At 46.5% G+C, this 21,836-nt stretch overlaps 1 long non-coding RNA gene across 1 annotated transcript in view; it reads right to left on the reverse strand.

Moving 5' to 3' along the window:
* LOC117348619 overlaps positions 1-21,836 on the reverse strand; it is a 118,298-nt gene that overhangs the window by 77,797 nt on the left and 18,665 nt on the right. Inside the window, exon 3 of the long non-coding RNA XR_004537011.1 lies at positions 10,809-10,893. This is a non-coding gene — a long non-coding RNA (uncharacterized LOC117348619). The remainder of the gene's footprint in view (positions 1-10,808; positions 10,894-21,836) is intronic.

A 21,836-nucleotide genomic window follows, 5' to 3' on the forward strand; every position in this document is an offset into this window, starting at 1 on the left:
CTTGGTGCCCCCCTGACGATTGACATAAGCCACCGCCGTGGCATTGTCCGACAGGACTCTGACCGACTTGCCCAGCAAAAGGGAGTGGAAAGCTAACAGCGCCAGCCTGACCGCTCTGGTCTCCAACTCATTGATCGACCAGGAGGCCTCCTCCGCGGACCAGGTGCCCCGAGCTGAGTGGCCCATAAACTGAGCCCCCCAACCGAGGAGACTCGCATCCGTAAGGAGCACCGTCCACTGCGGGAGATCCAGACCCACCCCCTGAACCAGGTGAGGGGTCCGGAGCCACCAGCGCAGACTGCAGCGCGCCAAGCCTCGCAGGGGAACCGGAACATCCAAATCTTGCCTCCGGGGAGACCACCTCCGGAGCAGAGCATACTGAAGAGGACGCATGTGGGCCCGCGCCCACCTCACCACGTCCAGGGACGCCGCCATTGACCCCAGGACTTGGAGGAAATCTCGCGCCCGAGGACCCCGGGACGCCAAAAGCAGGCGAATCTGAGATTGCAATTTGCTCACCCGGGCCTCTGGAAGGAAGACCTTCCCCAAGGAGATGTCGAACATAACCCCAAGGCACTCCAGACGCTGAGCCGGGACCAACCGACTCTTGGAAAGGTTGACCACCCAGCCCAGCGACCGGAGAAACTCCACCACCCGAGCCGTAACCCGGGAGCTCTCCTGCAACGACTTTGCCCGAATCAACCAGTCGTCCAGGTAGGGGAGAACCAGGATGCCCACCGACCGCAAGGCTGCCGCGACGACCACCATTACCGTGGTGAACGTCCGAGGAGCCGTGGCCAGACCAAAGGGAAGCGCACAGAACTGAAAGTGCCGCCCCAAGATCGCAAAGCGAAGGAAGTGCTGATGAGAGGCCCGAATTGGAACCTGCAAGTAGGCCTCCGTCAGATCGAGAGACATCCAGGATGGGCCGAAAGGTCCCCTCCTTTATGGCCACCACAAAGTAAATGGAGTACCTGCCGGTGCCCCACTCCGTAGGGGACACCGGCACCACTGCCTCGAGATCTAGCAAACGCTGAAGGGTCTGACGAAAAGCCTGCGTCTTCCATGGAGTCTGACATGGAGAAGCGAGGAAAAGGTCCGGCAGAGAGCAGGTAAACTCCAGAGCGTAACCGTCCCGCACCACCTCAAGGACCCACTGATCGGACGCGATCTCGGCCCATTTGGGGAAAAATTTGCGCAGCCGGGCCCCCACCGGAACCAAAGGGGGCGCCGGCAAGGAGTCATTGCGCAGGACGGGAAGCGGGGGAACCGGCGGAGGGATTCCCTGCCCCCCGACGGGCCCCCCGAAAGGGCTGCATGCGCTGGAAGAACCGACCCCGGGAAAAACCCTGAGCCGGGAAAGAAGCAGCCCCACGCCCCGGGCGATACTTGCGAAATTCCCGCAAACGCCCCCGGGCAGCCCCACACCTAGACGCAGGGCGGGCACGGTCCTCAGGCAGACGGGGCACCTTCGAGTCCGTCAGAGTCTGAATCAACTCATCTAATTCCTCTCCAAACAAAAAGACCCCCTAAAGGGAACTTTAGTAAACTTAGCTTTGGACGCAGAATCCGCCGCCCAAGCGCGCAGCCACAAAATACGCCGCGCGGCCATGCCATAGACTTAGCCGAAATCCGCACCAAGTCATAAAGAGCATCTGAGAGGAACGAGGCAGCTATAAAAAAGTGCTGGTTACATGAAAAAATACAGTAAAATACAGTTTTCTTAAAGGGAAACAACCCTTCAGACCAGCACTACCTCAGGATTTTTTTTTTTTTTTTTTTTTTTTACAGAACAGACTCCACAGGCTCTCGAAGCAATATGCCTTGCTTGACTTAGGGGGCAAGGCTTACTGCTGAGGCTCCTCTAAAAAAATGTGGGGAGGTGGAGGAAGTGGGGGGAGGGACCCCGCTCGTGACCCGCCGGGTTTGACACCCCCGAGGTCGGACGGACCCCCAAACAGGGCCCGACCAAGCTCCGTCCGGCCAAAAACAGGGACAATAAACCCCTAAACAAATTCCAACAGCCCTACCAAGAGAGATGGGTACAGATCACTCAACACCTGCTGGAGACTGAAAGAAGACTGAGGGAAATAGAGAAGGGAGGATAGTATATACTGTCCCAAAGTTTTGTTTTCAGTCTCCACCTGCTGGTCATGATTAGATATATACCCATTCGTAAAGTTAACCTCTACTGGTCTGGAGAGTGCTAAAGAATAGGCACATTTTCTTTAGTAACAGGGTTTAAAGCAGGTTTTGAACCAGTGATGGGAGCTTCCCTGTCACAATAGTAATCAAGGTTCTCTTTTTCATATGAGGAAAGACTAAAACAGTTAGGTCTCTTCAGCTTGGAAGGCTGAGGGGGAGATATGATTGAAGTCTACAAAATCCTGAGTGCAGTAGAACAGGTACAAGTGGATCAATTTTTCACTCCATCAAAAATTACAAAGACTAAGGGGATACTCTAAGTTACAGGGAAACACTTTTAAAATCAATAGAGATTGTGCTAAGAACAGATAGCGTAGTTGGTTTTAAGAAAGGTTTGGACAAGTTCCTGGAGGAAAAGACCATAGTCTGTTATTGAGACAGACATGGGGGAAGCCACTGCTTGCCCTAGATCGATAGCATGCAATGTTGCTACTCCTTGGGTTTTGGCCAGGTACTAGTGACCTGGATTGGTCACCGTGAGAATGGACTACTGGGCTTGATGGACTATTGGTCTGACCCAGTAAGGCTATTCTTATGTACTTTCTTTCAATTGCATTTAGCCATTCTATTCAGTACTGAGCCCCCAAGGCCAAGCTGCAGACAGGGGCAAAAAGAAAATGTCAGCCTCTGCAAACCTCTAGTTTTTGTGAAACAAAGAAAATAGCCAAATTGTCAGACTAGGCTCTTTCCCTAGAATTATGTGACAGGCTGTTTCACAGAAAATAATTTCTCTCTTAGGAGGCTTGTGCTTGTTCATCCCCCTCAACATTTAGGCACAAAAGAAATGAACCAATATAAAATATGCTCAGGAGCTTTCAAACAGAGAGACTAAATGAGTTGTGAAACAGTGTTCAGATTCATTGCACTGAGAGTAAGGTACAGCTCGTTCTTGGCCGTCTCTGTGGAAACGCAATGCAGTACTATGCAAATGGCCAACAGGAAACTTTCACACAAACATTTGCCCACACAGACTCAATTCTTCCAGCTTTGCAAAAAGTAAATCAGTTCATAAAGACTAGGGTTACCAAATGGCTCCAGAAAAAAAAGAGGATGGATAGAGACAGTTGGGTTTTACTTCCATTGAAAGCATGGATTGAGGTGGAGTTGAGGTGAGGTGGAAAGCTGGATCAGAGTGGGGTGGAGAGCACTGCCCTCTACCTCCTACATGAGCCACAAGACATGCTAGATCAGAGGGTTTGGGGCATAGCCCCCCACCATGACATGCTGTATCAGGGAGGTGGGGGGGAGATCATGCTGAACGGCTGCTCTTAAACAGCCACAAAGTATCATCCTATACCCAATTAGGAGGCCCAATTTACATGTTAGCAATGACATAATCCAGATGAGCAAATGGGACATGAGAGAAACATGAAAAAGATAGAGGTTTTTTATCTGACCCTGAGGTCATATAAGCTAATGATTATGCAACAGAATCTATATAGACTGGGCTCTGGGTCCAGCAAATTGGACTATGTTCCCATTCTGGTTTCAGGGGTGTTTTATCCAACCAGGACAAACTCCTAAATGTTCTCCCTGTCCATCTCTTTATAGAAGTGTGTGCTTTATGTGGGAATTTGAGCTATAAGAATATTGTTTTAGTGTGTAACCTTCTTTCTTTCCATGAGTTTATAATTTCTCCTGAATAAACAAGAGCAAGAAATGGAGTCCTCTAAAGAGGTTTTATGAGGGTGTGAGTGCTTTGGGTACTGTCGTGATTGTCTGGGAATACGTGTTGGACACAAGACAGGTTTTGGGGGCCCCGTTGTTGCCCCTGAACCTTGCTTGGAGACAGAAACCACCCCCCAAACCATTTCAAAACATTATCTCTTACACCTATTTTTGAAAGGAGGAAGGTTAAAACTTTGTTTTTTACTAAGGCGTGCTAGCTGATTTAGCGCACCTTTGTAAAAGACCCCCATATTTTATAACTGAGAGATGAGAGAGTAATAATGTCTCAATGCTATAACATGGATGAAAGCCATGTTGAAATGGATGTAATATTGAAAATTTATGTAAAAGATCTGAAAGTTGTTTTGAAACTATTAATTCCAATAGTTTGGTCAATCTAGGATATTAGCTATTGAATGTTAACTTGCTGGTACTAAAGGGTCAAATGTAATAGATTTTAGACAAGCATCACCTTACAGGTCATGGACCTGATGGGCCGCCGCGGGAGCGGACTGCTGGGCGTGATGGACCTCTGGTCTGACCCAGCAGAGGTAACTTCTTATGTTCTTATTTAGTTTTTTAGACCGTTCTCCCAAGAGAGCTCAGAATGGGTTACAAGTCAACATACATAAAACTTGGCATTCATATAGGGGACAGCAGAAAATTCTTTGGTTACAGACAGGTACAAATACTTAGTTATAGGATAGTGACAGATTTCCTTTTTTTATATATATATAGACGTCAGTAGTAGGGATGGTACTCACACTCCTCATTGCCAGTCTTATTCATGTAAAAAAGTCAGTTTTTGTTGATTTCCTGAATTTCATTAGTGGGGTAAGCACAATCTGAGGTAAGGAAAAAAATCCATGATCTAAAAACTGATTCATTAAAGATGTTAACCAGTGTGCAGCCTTTTTAGGTAAATTCTGAAAAACAGTAGTAGGATATGGGTCTAAAGTAGAGAGCTGCATGGGAATGGGGACAACTGGAATCCCATGGAGTCCTCGGGAATCTTGCAAGGATCCCCTCCAGACTCGCGGGGATGGGTCAGCTTTGTTTGGGGATTCTGTGGGTGTGGTACCTTCCTCCACTGCTGGGTTTATCCAGCTGCACTTGCTCATTCCAGGCCGTCATTAGCATTCCTTCCTCCACACTGCTGGCGACTGACCCAGAAACCTTCCCTCTGAAGCATTTTGCCTCAGAGGGAAGACTACTGGGCCTGCTGCTGGGAGAATGGAAGATCGAAGGAATGCTGCCTTTGGCCTGAAAAAAAGGCAAGTACGATGCTGCATAGGCTGGGGGGTGAGTGGGAAGGGAAAGAGGTGCTGTATAGGCTGGTAGGGGGTATGGGGAGGGAGGGAAGAGATGCTACATGGGCCAGGGTAAAGGATGGCAACCTGCAGCTCTTCTCCCATGGCACCTCAGTGGCCCAGCAGAGGTCTTTGTGGCAGGATTGTGACCCTCTTGCTCCCGCCTCCTCACAGCTGCCTTCTAAATTGGCTGTCACAACCTCGTGGCATCTCCCCTTTCGCTTCTCTTCCATCATCTCTGTCCCTCCCATTCTATCAAGTCTTTTCCACTCCACTCCATCCATATCTTCCTCTCGTCTATCTACCATCCAATGTCAACAAACTCTTGTCTCTCCCCCACTTCCATACAGCATCTGCTATGCCCCCTTTCTATCCAGCATCTCCCCTTTCACTTTCCCCTTCCATCATCTCCCTCCTGTCTCTTCCCACACCATTTGCCCTCTTTCTCTCCCCTCTTCCAGTATCTGCTATCTCCCCATCCCCTTCTATAAAGAATCTGCCCCGTCTCCCTTTCCATCAGTATCTCTCCCTTTCTGTACAGCATCAGCCCCCTCTCTTTCCATCCAGTGTCTTCCTCTCACCTCTTTCCTCCAGTATCTGCCCTCTGTCTTCCCATCCCCTTCTATAATGAATCTGCCCCCTCGCTCCCTATCCATCCAGCATCTCCCCTTTCACTTTCCCCTCCATCATCTCGCACCTGTCTCTTTCCCACACCATCTCCTCTCTCCCTATCCCCTTCTGTACAGCATCAGCCCCCTCTCTCTTTCCATTGTCTTCCTCTCGCTCACCTCCTCCCTCTTTCATGACATCTCCCTCACCTGACAACCATGCTGCTAGTTCTTGTGCCATGTACCAAGAGCATCACTTCCCCTTCTACCTCCCATGGCCACCCCAGCCACTGCTACTGCTTCTCTAAACAAGCAGCAGCAGTGGCAAAACTGCCTACCTCACTCTTTTGCAGGGGCGTAATTGCAGCCTCAGTCCACACAGCTGCCCATTATGCCCCTCTGACGTTACAGGTCAGTCAACAGCTGATCATATTGAGGCTGCGAGTGCGGATGGCGGGAGAGTGAGGCAGCCTGTTTTGCCAAGGCAGCAGAAAGGGTCATGATGGCGGTGAGAGGGAGGTGCTGCCCTTGCTGTGTGGGGTCTTCACAAGAGGTGTGCAGCTTAGACGGAACATTGAGTCAAAGCTTATTCTTTAGTTCCATGCCTATGTGACATGTTGGCTTTAGAATCCACTTCTGCCTTTTAACCTTTATTTTTATATACTTCAGACGTATTGAATGCTTCAGTTCTCTCCTCCTCTGTGTCTTCTATTAAGGATAGGCACCCAAAACGGCACCGGTTAAAGAATTGGAGTGGTTAGGCAGATGTGATTCTGTATAGGATGCCAGTGTACAATTCTCAGCTGCCGCTTCAGCAACTGCTGAGACTGATGTCCTATACAGAATCAGCCCCTAAATGTTTTGTTCTGGATCTAAAGTACTGCTATATATAACTTATATTTACCAGTACTTTAGATCAAGAGATTGGCTTCCTGCTTATTTTAGAGTACAATTTAGATGTGCTTGAATGATATTTAAAATCATTCATGGAATATTCACGTCCTTGTCACCTTTGTCTTTGAATGCACAACGATCCCTTCATTCAAGAAATACTCAAAAAATACAAACTCTCCTTTCCATCCTTTAAGGGGATAAAATCAGTTGGAATTGTTTCCTGTTCTTTCTTATATACCTTTACAGCAATTTGGAATGAAATTCCCTCTTGTATTAGAACTCTCTTCTCCCTTCAGACTTTCTGTAAGTCCTTGAAAACACAGCTATTTTAATGGTTCATAGAGACTTTGCTTAAGGAATACTGAACTGAATTCTCTATATGATAGGGAAACTTATTTTAAAAGACGGTAGCAAGCTCGTTTCAAGCCTGTGTGCATGCAACCTCTCCAGCTCCCCTGCAACATACAGGCTGGTATAAAAGAAAAGGGTTTGAGAGATGGGCTTAATCGTGCTGGGTAGCGATGAAGGGGGAAAGAGGAAGGAGATCTTAGGGAGAAGAGAGAGGAAGGTTTGAAACATCTGGCTATAGTTTACTTCAAATAATTTGTTAAATACTAAGGTTAAAATATTCATCTAAATATAATAAAACTGTTCTTCACTGGATTAACACAAGAACACAAGAATTGCCGCTGCTGGGTCAGACCGGCGGTCTATCCCGCCCAGCAGTCCGCTCATGCGGCGGCCCTCAGGTCAAAGACCAGTGCTCTAAATGAGTCAGCCTCATCTGCATAAGTTCCAGTTTAGCAGGAACTTGTCTAACTTTGTCTTGAATCCTTGGAGGGTGTTTTCCCCTATAACAGCCTCTAGAAGAGCGTTCCAGTTTTCTACCACTCTGTGGGTGAAGAAGAACTTCCTTACGTTCGTACGGAATCTATCCCCTTTCAACTTTAGAGAGTGCCCTCTCTTTCTCCCTACCTTGGAGAGTGTGAACAGTCTACTGGCTACCTAATAGGAAACGCTGCATTTTCAAAGCTCTAATAATTGCTCACAAAAGATTCCACAACATAACCCCCACATACATAGCTTCCAGACAACAACAGTACACCCCCAATCACCCCCTCCACGCAGCCGTGGAAAGACGACTGTGTATCATCCCACAAAGAAAATCTATCCAGCTGAAAAAAGCCCTGAAACGCTCATGCAGTCATTTCATCCCTCACCTCTGGAACCAGTTGCCTGATTAGAGCTAAGAGATGAAATGACTGTGAGTGTTTAAGTTTAAAGTTCAATACAATACTTTCAAAATTTCTTTCCCTAGTAATTACCAAATATGAAGTGTTTCTAGCAGTGTGGTTTTGATATAATATTAAATACTGTAAACATTTTTAATTATTCCCCTCAAGAAACTTAAGTGTACATTCTGATTTAATAAACTGGCTCTTATTTTTTTCTAGGTTCATGAAGGATCCCAGATGGAAACATGTCAGATATGAGTTTTATTTATGCATTTCTGAATAATAAAATGTCAATGTTGAGCCCTGTGTTTTTCCTGTCTTGTCTGAAGTTATCTTCTTTCTTCTGGTCAAATCTTCATCATACATGAAGCAGGCACCTTAAATCTCAAATGCAGATTCAATCTAGCTGCTTCTCACAAGAACTAAAACCTACAATCCTACAAATAAAACTGGACATACAAATCGGTCACCCTCTCTCAAAGTAACTATGTGTTTCTCATTTAGGCTGGATACCTACAACACTGTTAAACTCGCTTCCAAAGAAATAAAAATAACTTTTTTTAGTTTAATATCTTTATTGTTTTATAACAAGAAAAGAAAACCAGTATAACATCAATGACAGAAAGAACAAACAATTATCCAGTGTCTGCTAAGCGAGGTAATGGACAAGTAATATCCAGGTATACACTATATTATTACTTTGTATAAGCAAGGATAGAAACAGCCAATGCAACAAGGTCCAATTGGAAGTTTAGAAAATTGATTATAAAGCTGAGAGAGATTGACCGATACTAGCAAGAAAGAATAAAGAAAGCAGTATGAGAAAAACCCAGGCAGAAAATATTTGGCTTCATAACAAGGGTCTAGAGCAGTGTATTGCAAACTGTGCGCCTCCTGAGATTTCAGGTGTGCCGCACCACACTGGAGAGGAGGAGAGGCGCTGGCACCGGCTGACTGCCTACAGAGGCACATCCTACAGGCAATCAACCAGCATCAGCACCTCTCCTTCTCCAGCCCTTTTCCCTGCTGGCACCCCCCCACTAGAGGCTCAGGGCATGTCTGAAGGGCCTTCGCACATGCACATGATGTCACACTTCCGGGTGCCTCGAGCCGCAGCCACTATATTTAGTGTGCCGCAGCTCAAGAACATATGTGGGACACTGGTCTAGAACAATAATTATGAAGGAGATCCCAGATATCAGGAAACTTATACAGTGATCCATTTTTTCTGCATATATTCTTTCATATTCCACAATTAAAGATAGACTGGACCACCAAGCAGCATAGGTAACATTTGAGAAATTCTTCCAATTCAAACAAATAGTATTTAGTGCCAATAGTAGCAGACCTTTCAAGAGAATTGCAGTAGTGACAGAAATTTGGGATGCGAGTGCACCTTCTCCAAATATTATAATGGCGAATTAAGAGGTTCATCAATATGGAGAATTTCATGTATAGTGGGACCATAATTAATGCCAAAACCCACTTACCATATGACAATTAAAGAGCAAATGCCATACAGTGACAGATTAGAGAAACTGGGCCTCTTCTCCTTGAACAGAGGAGACTGAGAGGGGACATAATCGAATCATTCAAAAGACAGGTTGTTCACCCTCTCCAAGGTAGAGAGAACGAGAGGGCACTCTCTAAAGTTGAAAGGGAATAGATTCTGTACAAACGTAAGGAAGTTCTTCTTCACCCAGAGAGTGGTAGAAACTGGAACGCTCTTCTGGAGTCTGTCATAGGAGAAAACACCCTCCAAGGATTCAAGACAAAGTTAGACAAGTTTCTGCTGAACCAGAACGTACGCAGGTAAGGCTAATCTCAGTTAGGGCAATGGTCTTTGACCTAAGGGTTGCTGCATGAGCGGACTGCTGGGCACAATGGATCACTGGTCTGACCCAGCAGCAGCATTTCTTATGTTGTTATGTGTCCACTTTAGTATTGCAAGACCAGCACTTAATCTGGGAGTTGTTCAGCATCTCAGATAAAGAACATTTTTAATCCCTGAATAATCTGCCTTTCTTATTTTCTGGTCTTTAAGCAAACATTTCAGTAAAGTGGTGCGGTAGCCATCTTAGTCCACTTTTAAAGAATACAGAGAAATAAAATAATGCATTGAAAAGGTATCATCTTATTTCTTTTCTTTGTTTTATTTCTTAATCAGTAAGTAGCTCCAAAATGCCAGGTGCTATCACCACAACTCTTGATGGCATTGTCACACTGTGTGCCTCCCCCCTCCCCCCCACTCTTCCATGCTGCTTGAGTGCCTCCTCTCCCCTCCACCCACATACCTTTCAATATGATAAGTAGTAGTTGAAGTAGTGTGAGCATCTTCTACCTGCTGCTCATGCTGGCTTCGGCTTCCTTGTGATGTCACATCCTGGTCCCTCAACCAGGAAGTGATGTCAGAATGGAGCTGAGGCCGGCGCAAGAAGCAAGTGGAAGATGCTGCTTGCACCAGCAAACATTTAAAGAGATATGCAGGGGGCAGAGAGGAGGAGAGGTGCCGGCACCCAGAGCGGTGTTTCCCCCCCTTTACAATGCCACTGCCCCCACCCCACCTCGAATGTCCTTCTGAGTCATGTGAGAGAGTGAGAGAGAACGCCATAGAACAGAAGAAGAGAGCAGAGGGAGACATGAAAAAAAGAAAGATGACTTACACAGAGAGGGAAGAGAATTTAGAAATGAGGTGGCTAAGGAGTAAGGAGGATAAAGGGAGAGAAAGCCTAGGAACAAGAATAAAGATGAAAGTTAAGTGGACGAGGAGGAAAGAACATAGGGGAGAGAGAGGAGAAAGTAAGTTGGAGGGTATGGCAAAAGAGATAAAGAGAATGAGAAGAAAGGTAGGAAGGGGGAAAACAAAAAAGGTGGAAACACAAACCTACCTCCATTGTATGCAGATTCCTTTCATGCATATTCATTAGGGATGTCCTGGAAACCTGAGCTATTTTCAGAACTAGAAGTGGGAATCTAAAATTTAAAAAACCACAAAATTTAGCAATTGCCTTAAAGGCAATATCAAAAAGAAAGGAAAAATACAGCTCAAAATAAAGTCCACAGTCAAGAGCAGAGCATTACATAATCAAGAGAAACATAGCAAAATCAAATAATTACATTACATTAATGGCTTATATTCCGCCTGTACCTTTCAGTTCTAAGTGGATTACATCAAAAAGATAACTGGACATTTCCAGGAAGAGAAATACAATTAAAGAAGTTGGACCTAGTATAACAAAAAGATAGCTGGACTTTTCCAGTAAGAGGAATACAATTAAAGGCGTAAGGTCTAAAACAATTTTGATGTGAGGATTCTAAGAGGGGGTGAGAGGGGAAAAGGAAGGGGTTAGGACGTTTGGGTGAATTTCTTGAATAGTAGGGTCTTGATTTCTTTGCAGAAAGCCTTGAGGTCAGTTGAAGTTGTCAGTAGGTTGGTGATGGTGGGATCCAATTTAGCTGCATGTGTTGCTAGTAAGTTGTCATACATCTTTTTGCGTTTAGTAATTAAGTCACATTGAAACAGCTGCATAGCATGCTTGCAGACCTGAACTGTCGAAAGACTGGGGGGGCCTCTCCTCTTGTGTGAGTGAAGAAAATGGGGCTTTTAATCACTTAAGAAGAAAGTCAACTGTGACATTAAATAAGAGGAAAATTTTCAAAGACTTCGGCACTGCTTTTTCTTCCAAGTGGTTGCGCCACATTCAGAAACAACCACAGTGTAATGTTACTAAACCTCTTATACCTATAACTCACAAACTTTCTGAATACAGTCAAACCTCGGTTTGCGAGTAACACAGTTTGCGAGTGTTTTGCAAGACGAGCAAAATACTTGAGCAAACTGTAACTCGTAAACCGAGCGTTGACTCAATTTGTGAGCCCTCACCCCGAGAACCAGCTTTCTTGCTCCCCTAAGGCCACCAGCGCTGCTCCCTCCCTTCACAACCGCCTCCTTCTCCCCACTGACTGGCCCTGTCCTTACCCGTGTGCTGGTGCTGAAAGTGCCTGCTGCCGGTTCTCTGCTGGGCTGCTGCGGGGTCTTGAGCATCTGTATATGCTCAAGGCCTTCTGGCTCTCACCATATCCGAGATTCTCATGAGATTCTAATCAGGTGAGGTGTCGGCTTAGGGGTTGAGTTGGGTGTCGGCTCAGGAAGATGTACCTACCGGTAATAAATCAGTGGAACGGATCATCCAAGTTGCCATTATGGCCTATATGGAAAGTTGCTTTGATATACAAGCACTTTAGATTGCGAACATAAGAACATAAGAAGTTGCCTCCACTGGGTCAGACCAGAGGTCCATCGCGCCCAGCGGTCCGCTCCCGCGGCGACCCATCAGGTCTATGACCTGTGAAGTGGTTCCTGACCATTTCTATAACCTACCTCTGCTTCTATCTGTACCCCTCAATCCCTTTATCCTTTAGAAACCTATCTAAACCTTCCTTGAACCCCTGTAATGTGCTCTGGTCTATCATATCCTCCGGAAGCGCGTTCCATGTGTCCACCACCCTCTGGGTAAAAAAGAACTTCCTAGCATTTGTTCTAAACCTGTTACCTTTCAATTTCTCCGAGTGACCCCTAGTACTTGTGGTTCTCCACAGTCTGAAGAATCTGTCCCTGTCTATTTTCTCTATGTCCTTCAGGATTTTGAAGGTTTCTATCATGTCTCCTCTAAGTCTCCTCTTCTCTAGGGAGAACAGCCCCAGCATTTTCAACCTGTCAGCATATGAAAAGTTTTCCATACCTTTTATCAGTTTAGTCGCTCTTCTCTGGACCCCCTCAAGTACTGCCATGTCCTTCTTGAGGTATGGCGACCAGTACTGGACACAGTACTCCAGGTGCGGGCTCACCATTGCACGATACAGCGGCATGATGACTTCCTTCGTCCTCGTTGTGATACCCTTTTTAATGATACCCAACATTCTGTTCGCTTTCTTTGAGGCTATCGCACACTGTGCCGATGCTTTCAATGTTGTGTCCACCATCACCCCCAAGTCTCTTTCAAGGTTGCTCACCCCTAGCAATGATCCCCCCATTTTGTAGCTGAACATTGGGTTCTTTTTCCCTACATGCATGACCTTGCATTTCTCTATGTTAAAACTCATTTGCCACTTTTTTGCCCACTCTTCCAGACTCGTTAGGTCCCTTTGTAGGTCTTCACAGTCTTCCGTGGTTCTAACCCTGCTGCAGAGTTTGGTGTCATCAGCAAATTTAATAACCTCACATTTCGTCCCCGTCTCCAGGTCGTTAATAAATATATTGAACAGGAGCGGTCCCAGCACCGATCCCTGTGGAACTCCGCTCGTGACCCTTTGCCAGTCTGAGTAATGGCCCTTTACTCCAACCCTCTGTTTCCTGCCTGCCAGCCAGTGTTTGATCCATCGGTGGACATCCCCTTGCACCCCGTGGTTCCACAGCTTCTTGAGTAGTCGTTCATGAGGTACCTTGTCAAAGGCTTTTTGGAAGTCAAGGTAAATGATGTCTATGGATTCCCCTTTATCCATCTGGCTGTTTTATTCCCTCAAAGAAGTACAGTAGGTTCGTGAGGCACGACCTTCCCTTGCAGAAGCCGTGCTGGCTCGCCTTCAGTTGACCATTGTTTTCCATGTGTTCGCAGATTGTGTCCTTAACCAGTGCTTCCATCATCTTTCCCGGGACCGAGGTCAAGCTCACCGGCCTGTAGTTTCCCAGGTCACCCCTTGATCCCTTCTTAAAGATGGGCGTGACGTTTGCTATTTTCCAGTCCTCTGGGATCTCCCCAGTTTTTAAGGATAGGTTACATATTTGGCAAAGTGTTTTCACTATTTCGTTTCTCAGTTCTTTTAGTACCCTTGGGTGGATGCCGTCTGGACCAGGTGATTTGTCGCTCTTCAGTCTGTCTACCTGTCGGAGGACATCCTCTCAGCTTACCTCTAGTTGGACCAGCTTTTCATCATGGTCTCCGTTTATGATCTCCTCGGGTTCTGGGATATTGGATGTGTCCTCTCTCGTGAAGACTGACGAGAAGAACGTGTTTAACCTGTCAGCTATCTCTTTTTCCACCTTTACCACTCCCTTCCTGTCTCCATCGTCCAATGGTCCCACTTCCTGAAGACCTGAAGAATGGTTTAAACATACCTGAAGAATGGTTTAAAGTTTCTTGCTTCCCCCGCCAGTCTCTCCTCATATTCTCTTTTTGCTTTTCTAACTACTCGGTGACAGTCTTTTTGTTGCCTTTTGTGCTCCTTCTGGTTGTCCTTTGTTGGGTCCTTTTTCCATTTTCTGAAAGATGTTTCTTGTCCCTAATCGCCTTTTTCACTGCATTTGTTATCCACGCCGGGTTTTTTGTTCGATTCTTTTTGCACCCTTTCCTAAACCTGGGGACGTATAGGTTTTGTGCTTCATGCACCGTCCTCTTGAGTAGGGCCCAGGCTTCCTTTATGGTCTCCCATCTTCCCTGAGCTGTTGCTGAGCTTCTTTCCCACCATTTTCCTCATGGCCTCGTAATTTCCTTTTCTGAAATTGAGTGCTGTCGTCGTGGTTCTTTTCACCTTTGATGTTCTTATTTTTAGCTTGCACTGGATCATGTTTTGATCGCTGTTTTCTAGTGGCGCTAGTACTACCACCTCCTTTGCGGGTCCCCCTAGCCTGTTGAGGATTAGGTCAAGAGTGGCATCTCCTCGTGTTGGTTCCGTGACCAGCTGTTCCATGAAACAGTCCCTCACCGCCTCCAGGAATTTTGTTTCTCTCGTGCAATTTGAGTGTCCAATGCTCCAGTCTATTCCAGGGTAGTTGAAATCCCCCATTACCACCACACTTCCACTTTTGCATACCTGCCTCAGTTCAGCCTCCAGGTCCTGGTCGTTTGCTTCCGGTTGTCCTGGTGGGCGATAGTACAGTCCCAATTTTATGTCTGCTCCATTTCCTCCTGTCAGCTTAACCCATAGTGATTCCAAGCCGTCCGCCCTTACTGTTGTTTCCATCCTGGTTGAAGGGATGGAGTTCTTTATATATAGCGCTATTCCTCCACCCTTCTTGTGTCTCCTGTCCCTCCTATAGAGTTTGTACCCTGGTAGGACCACATCCCATTTGTTGTCTTCGGACCACCATGTTTCTGTGACTCCAATTATGTCTAGGTCCTCCTTACTGGCTATAAATTCTAGCTCTCCCATTTTAGTTCTTAGGTTCCTAGCATTTGTGTATAGGCAAATTAATTCACGGCTGTTAACCTTCTCTGTTGTTTTCCCTCGTGGTTTGGTGCTCCTGCCGACCCCTTCATGGGTTGCCAGTCCCCGAGCCTCGTTCCGTTCATCCTCCTCCTGTGGTTTGTCTATTTCGTCCTCATCCCCCTCCTGCGGTGTACCTATCTCATCCTCTACCTGCATCCCCATTTCTGGATGTCCCTCTGGCACCTGCTGTTTCCTCCTTTTCCTGCTCTTTAGCTTCATTAGTTCCCTGGGCCCCTGTATTGCGTCTATGGGGTTTTGTTTCAAGAAATGAACACTCAGTCTCGAGCCCTCTACCGCCTTTTCCTGATTCAGCATCCTTGTTTGATACTGTAGTCCAATGTGTCGATGTCAGATCGACTATCGGCTTTCCCCTTGTCCTCAATTTAAAGCCATGTCTATGCCGGTCTGGATGTTACGTGCCAGCATCCTTGTCCCAGCCGCGCTCAGGTGCAGTCCGTCCCTCCTGTAAAGCTTGTTTTTCCCCAGAGAGGTTGTCCAGTTCCGTACAAAGTGAAAACCCTCCTCTTCTCACCATCTCCTCAGCCAACCGTTTATTGCTTGCAGCTCGGTCTGCCTCCTTGCATCCGCCCTCGGTACTGGCAGGATCTCTGAGAAGGCTATCTTCCTTGTCCTCAGCTTCAGTCTCCTCCCCAGGATCTTAAACTGCTCGGTAGTCCTGTTGTAGTTCCTTCTGCTGACGTCATTGGTTCCAACGTGGATTATCACTGCTGTCTCCTCCATCTCAGCTCCTTTCAGGATTCTCTCGATTCTGTCGGAGATGTCCTTTGTCCTCGCCCCTGGGAGACATGTCACTAGTCGGTCTTCTCTGCCTCCTGCTATGTGACTGTCCAATCTCTCAGGATTGAATCTCCCACCACGATTGCAGATTTCCCTTTTCTCAGCTTCCTCTTGGGTCTCAGGTCTGTATCAGTGACTCGATCCTCCAATCCATCCTCCTGGTTCTGATAGGTCTCTGCCTCCTCTGCCTGCTCAGTTCCCCCGCAAGGTCCTTCCCCCCTGGCTTCTGGTGGGTTCTGTCCTCCATCTGTTGGTTCCCTTCTGAATTGCTGGTGATCCTGTGCCTCTACCATCTTGCAGGCCTCCTCGATGAATCTCTCGAGCTCTCTAACCTGCTCATTGATGTGGCTCTCTCTGGTGGTATCCTCAGCTACCTCAGTTGCCCACGGTTCCTCTACGGTTCGGAGTCCCTCCAGCTCCTGGACCTTGACCTGCAGTCTCCCGACCTCCTTCTTTAAGCTATCAAGTTCCTGACATCGACTGCATATGTATGTACGCCTGTCTCCCGGAGGGGAGGTAGTCATACATATGACACTCGATGCAGTATACTGGGAAGCTTCGCTGGGCTTCTGCTGCCTCCATTTCTCTTTTCTCGTACCTAAAGTTCCTTTGGGGTGTTGGAGTGTGCCCGGCATGTAGCTAGCTGCTGCTGGTGTACTCTCTCTCTGCCTGCTGCTGGTGTCCTCTCTGTCTCTCTTTCTCTGCCTGCTGCTGGTGTCCTCTCTGTCTCTCTCTGTTGCTGGTGTCCTCTCTCTCCGCTGGTGTCCTCACACTCTCTCTCTACTGCAGGTGTCCTCTCTGTCTCTGCTGGTGTCCTCTCTGTCTCTCTCTCTCTGCTGGTGTCCTCTCTCTCTGCCTGCTGCTGGTGTCCTCTCTGTCTCTCTTTATGCGCTGGAGTCCTCTCTGTCTCTCTCTCTGCTGCTGGTGTCCTCTCTGTCTCTCTCTCTGCTGCTGGTGTCCTCTCTGTCTCTCTTTCTCTACTGGTGTCAGGGGTAGGCGGAGCTATCTCTCGCCTCTTCCCTGACTCTGTTTTGCCTGTTCAGCCACTGCTCCTCTCCTCTCCGCGATCTCTCTGCACCCCACTCTGCTTTTACTGCTTCCTCCTCTCTGCTTACACCTCCGATCTGCTCTCACTGCTCCTCCGCTGCCACGTGCTCAGCTCAGCCCTCCCAACCTCCATGTTTCTAAAATGAATTATGCTCACAAACCAAGGTACCACTATATAGCATAGTTACTTACCGTAACAGGTGTTACCAGGGACAGCAGGCAGCTATTCTCAATATGTGGGTGACGTCATCCACAGAGTCCCGACGCGGACAGTTTCGCAAGCTGATTTGCTTGCAGAACTTAGAAAGTTTGTGACTGCCGCACCACGCATACACAAGTGCCTTCTCACCCACGCAAGGGCATGCGTGTCCTCAGTTCAGATAGCTAGCAGAGAAGCCAACCCGGGGAGGTGAGTGGGTTGTGAGAATAGCTGCCTGCTGTCCCTGGATAACACCTGTATGGTAAATAACTGTGCTTTATCCCAGGACAAGCAAGCAGCCTATTCTCAACATGTGGGTGACCTCCAAGCTAACTAGTATGGGATGGAGGGAGAGTTGGCAATTTAGGAGAATAAATTTTGTAACACTGCCTGACCGAAATGGCCATCCCGTCTGGAAAAAGTATCCAGACAATAGGATTAGATCAAGGAAAGCTACTGATGCCCCCATGGCTCTGACTTTGTGGGCTCTGTAGATGCAGTCCAGCCTGAGCATAGTAGAAAGAGATGCAAGCCACTAACCAGTTGGAGATATCGCGCTTGGAAATCGGATGTCCGAACTTGTTTGGATCAAAGTGTGTTGTAAGTAGAAAGCCAAATCATGCTTACAGTCCAAAGTATGAAGAGCTGATTCTCCAGGATGAGAATAAGGCTTTGGAAAAAATACTGCAAGTACAATTGATTGATTGAGATGAAATTCTGAAACCACATTAGGTAAGAATTTAGGATGAGTACGAAGAACCACCTTGTCATGATGGAATACTGTGAAAGGTGGGTCCGCTACTAAAGCTTGTAGCTCACTGACTCTGTGAGCAGACGTAAGAGCAATGAGAAAAACCACTTTCCAAGTGAGATATTTAAGATGAGCCAAATGCAATGGTTCAAAAGGAGGCTTCATTAAATGAGCAAGAACAACATTCAGATTCAAACCACTGGAGGAGGTTTGAGAGGTGGTTTGACATTGAAAAGTCCTTTCATAAATCTGGAAACCACAAGATGAGCAGAGAGGGGTTTTCCTTCGATAGACTGATGAAAAGCAGCAATTGCACTGAGGTGGACTCGAATGGATGTGGATTTGAGGCCCGATTGAGATAAATGCAACAGATAATCCAAAACTGAAGACAAGAAGATAGATTGAGGCTTCTTGTGTCAAATGGTGCACCAAGCAGAAAATCTAGTCCATTTCTGATTATAGCATTGTCTAGTGGTAGGCTTCCTAGAAGCCACTAAAATGTCCTGTACAGATTGAGAAAACTGTAGAATGGCAATTAGGTTGAGAAGTACCAAGCTGTCAGGTGTAGAGACTGCAGGTTGGGATGACTTTGTGTAAGCAGAGAGGGAAATAGTGGTAGAAGTAGAGGCTCCCTGGAGCTGAGTTGAAGTAGAAGGAAGTACCAGGGTTGTCTGGCCATCAAGGAGCTATCAGAATCAGGGTGGCATGTTCCTTTTTTAGTTTGACAAGAATCTTGAGAATCAGAAGAAATGGAGGGAATGCATAGAGAAACTGATTCGTCCATTTCAGAAGGTAAGCATCTGTCTCGAGGCGATGCAGAGAGTATAACCTGGAGCAGAACCGAGGCAATTTATTGTTATGGGGATACGCAAAGAGATCTATCTGAGGAGTTCCCCACTGAGAAAAAATGTGATGGAGAGGCAAGGAATTGAGTGTCCATTCGTGAGGTTGCAGAAGACGACTCAATTTGTCCACCAGACAATTTTTCTCTCCTTGAATGTAGATTGCTTTCAGGAAGGTATTGTGATGGATTGCCCAGTTCCACACCTTTTGAGCTTCCTGCCAAAGAGGGAGAGATCCTGTTCCTCCCTGCTTGTTGACGTAGTACATGGCTACTTGGTTGTCTGTCCGAATGAGGACTATCTGGTCGTGAAGAAGATGCTGAAAAGCTTCGAGGACATTGAAAATCGCTCTGAGTTCCAACAGATTGATGTGACATTGACGATCTGTGTTGGACCAATGGCCTTGAGTATGGAGACCGTTGAGATGAGCCCCCCCCCAAGCGTGGGTCGAGGAATCTGTTGTGAGGACCTTCTGATGAGGGGGTGTTTGAAACTGTAAACCTCTGGAGAGATTGGAAGAAAGCATCCATCAGTGGAAGCATCCATCAGTTGAAGAGAGTGGATCGCACGCCTACACCCACTGAGATGCCAGGGTCCACTGAGGAATTTTGAGGTGAAGTCTGGCAAAAGGAGTCATGTGAACTGTCGAGGCCATGTGAGATTGAACTCCTGGTGTCGAGGCATGTCGAGGCACTGACAAGAACTCGGCTCCTTGATAGTGTACTTATGCTCCAGATGAGACACTCGCAAAGAATTGACTCCTTGCATAGAGTGTGGAATCTTCTCGAGGCACTCCCAAGGACTTGATTCCTTGTACAGAGTGAGGAGATTCAGCTTGAAGCTCAGCTAAGGACTCGAATCCAGGTGTTACTGCTGAGTGCTCAGGCTGGATTGCAGGGAGCAGAGTCAAGGCAGAAGTATGTTTGGCAAAGATATTGCCCAACTTACGATCCAAAATGGTCTGGATCAAAGCCTCCAAACGTGAATCCCAGACTGGAGGATCTGGTACTTTTGGTGCCGCAACAGTCTCCGAGGAAGAACGACTTTTCTTATGCAGCTTGATAACCACTGCTGGCACCTGACTTGAGGGAGGCAGCAAGGCAAGCGTCTCGTCAGAAGAAGACTTCGCAGATTTGCTCGAGGACGAGAACGCGCCAAATGAGGCAGGCTTGATTAAAGACGAGGCCAAGGTTGAGGTAGAAAGCGGAACCCCCGTAAGGTTGACTGAATGAGAGGTCGAGACCGGGGCAAGGGGATCAATACTGCCAAAGAGTTTCTCCACCTGAACTTGACGACGCTTGCAGGGTCGAGGTTGAAGGGTAGCACAGCGAGTACACAACTCCGGACGATGGTCAGGTCCCAAACACTAAATACACCACCTATGTGGGTCAGTAAGGGAGATTGCGCACTGGCAACTACTACACTTCTTGAAGCCTATGACCGGTCTGGACATAGAAGGAAAGATGGCCTCAGCAATATCGAACCCCACCGGCGGAGGCCGCAAAGCAGGCCCCGCCGTGACAAAAGAAATATAATTAAAGTCTTTTATTTATTTATTTACTTTTAATGAAAATGCACAAAACACACAGCGACCCTGAAAAATAACAAAACATGAGCCGCGGTGAGAGAAGGCATGAAGTTTAGAACTGAGTCTAGCACAGAGCATCGAAACAAGACTTCTCATTTCCGCGGAAAACAGAGAACTGAGGAGACGCGCACCGTTGCGGGAAGGCACTTGTGCATGCGCAGTGCAGCAGTCATAAACTTTCTAAGTTCTGCAAGCAAATCAGCTTGCGAAGCTGTCCACATCGGGGCTCCATGGATGATGTCACCCACATGTTGAGAATAGGCTGCCTGGCTGTCCTGGGATAATTACGGAAACAAACAACAATCATGTCACCGCTTGCAAATAAAGGTGTCTCAGAGAGAATGGTGTAAAACTTCATCAGGGGTCCACAGCAATCCCAGAGATTTTTATTCATACATTTCTCCCAGTGTTTTTGGAAAGTTCACAGACTTCAATTGAACTCACAATACCACTTCAGGAAAATGCTGAAAGACATCTCTTCTTTCGTTAAGCCTGTAAATTGCTGTTCATATTTATTGTTCAACAATCTTATTATAAATCGCATTAAAGCCTTGTTGAAGTTTTCCAGGGTATAAGAAACTGTCTGGTATGGCTCATTGTCCAAAAGAAGGCATAAACCGTCTTACTAGTCAGCACACTGGCATCTTTCTTTTCCTCTACATGGGGGAGGAGGGCAAATTTCAAACCATCTTGCATTTATATTTGTTAAATCTTTTAAGCATCTCCCCCCGAGTCCAATTCATGCGGTATACTTTCCCGGACAGAAGGACCAGCCTATGGAGAAAAAGATAAAACAAGCCTGGCCAACTTATAAGGCAGGTAGTAAGTCAGATTTTCCATTATTTCTATGAAGGGGGTTTGTCAATCGGTGAAGTACAACATGAAAAATCAGAGCTGATCTGGGTCACAACGACTGCAGCAGAGTACACACCTGACCACATCCTAAGTGACACAGCCACAGAAAATGTTCTTCAAAGATTTCCTGGAAGACTCTCAGGATGTAATAACACCCAAAAACATATCTGTTCCTGAAGTACTTAGATAGCTGATTTGTACAACCTTATTCTACTGATCTATAGAGCTGTTAGTCACTAGCTTTTAACTTTGTTAGTTCTACTCAATTTGTAGCATTTTTAATCATTGCAAACCGCATAGAACTTCACAGTCCTGTGGTATATAAACTGTACATTAAATAGATTGTGAGCCCACCAGGTCAGGCATCTGAATAAATTAATGTAAACCATTTTGAGCTCCCCTGGGAGAACAGTATAGAAAATTTAAATAAATAAATATTATTATTATGAATCTTCCTAAAGTATCCATGTAAATGTCTGCGTCACTTACAGAATAAGGATTATGTTTTTGTGGAGCCAAAGAAATTTGAAGCATTTCTTCAAGCAAATGAGAAATAATGTATACTATTTCCTTTGTTCAGTTTTTGACTCAAGGTCATAGATTTATTATCAGTGCCTATTGGGTACCATC

The sequence above is a fragment of the Geotrypetes seraphini genome, chromosome 14 (assembly GCF_902459505.1).
Source record: "Geotrypetes seraphini chromosome 14, aGeoSer1.1, whole genome shotgun sequence".
In the NCBI taxonomy this organism is placed as follows: domain Eukaryota; kingdom Metazoa; phylum Chordata; class Amphibia; order Gymnophiona; family Dermophiidae; genus Geotrypetes; species Geotrypetes seraphini.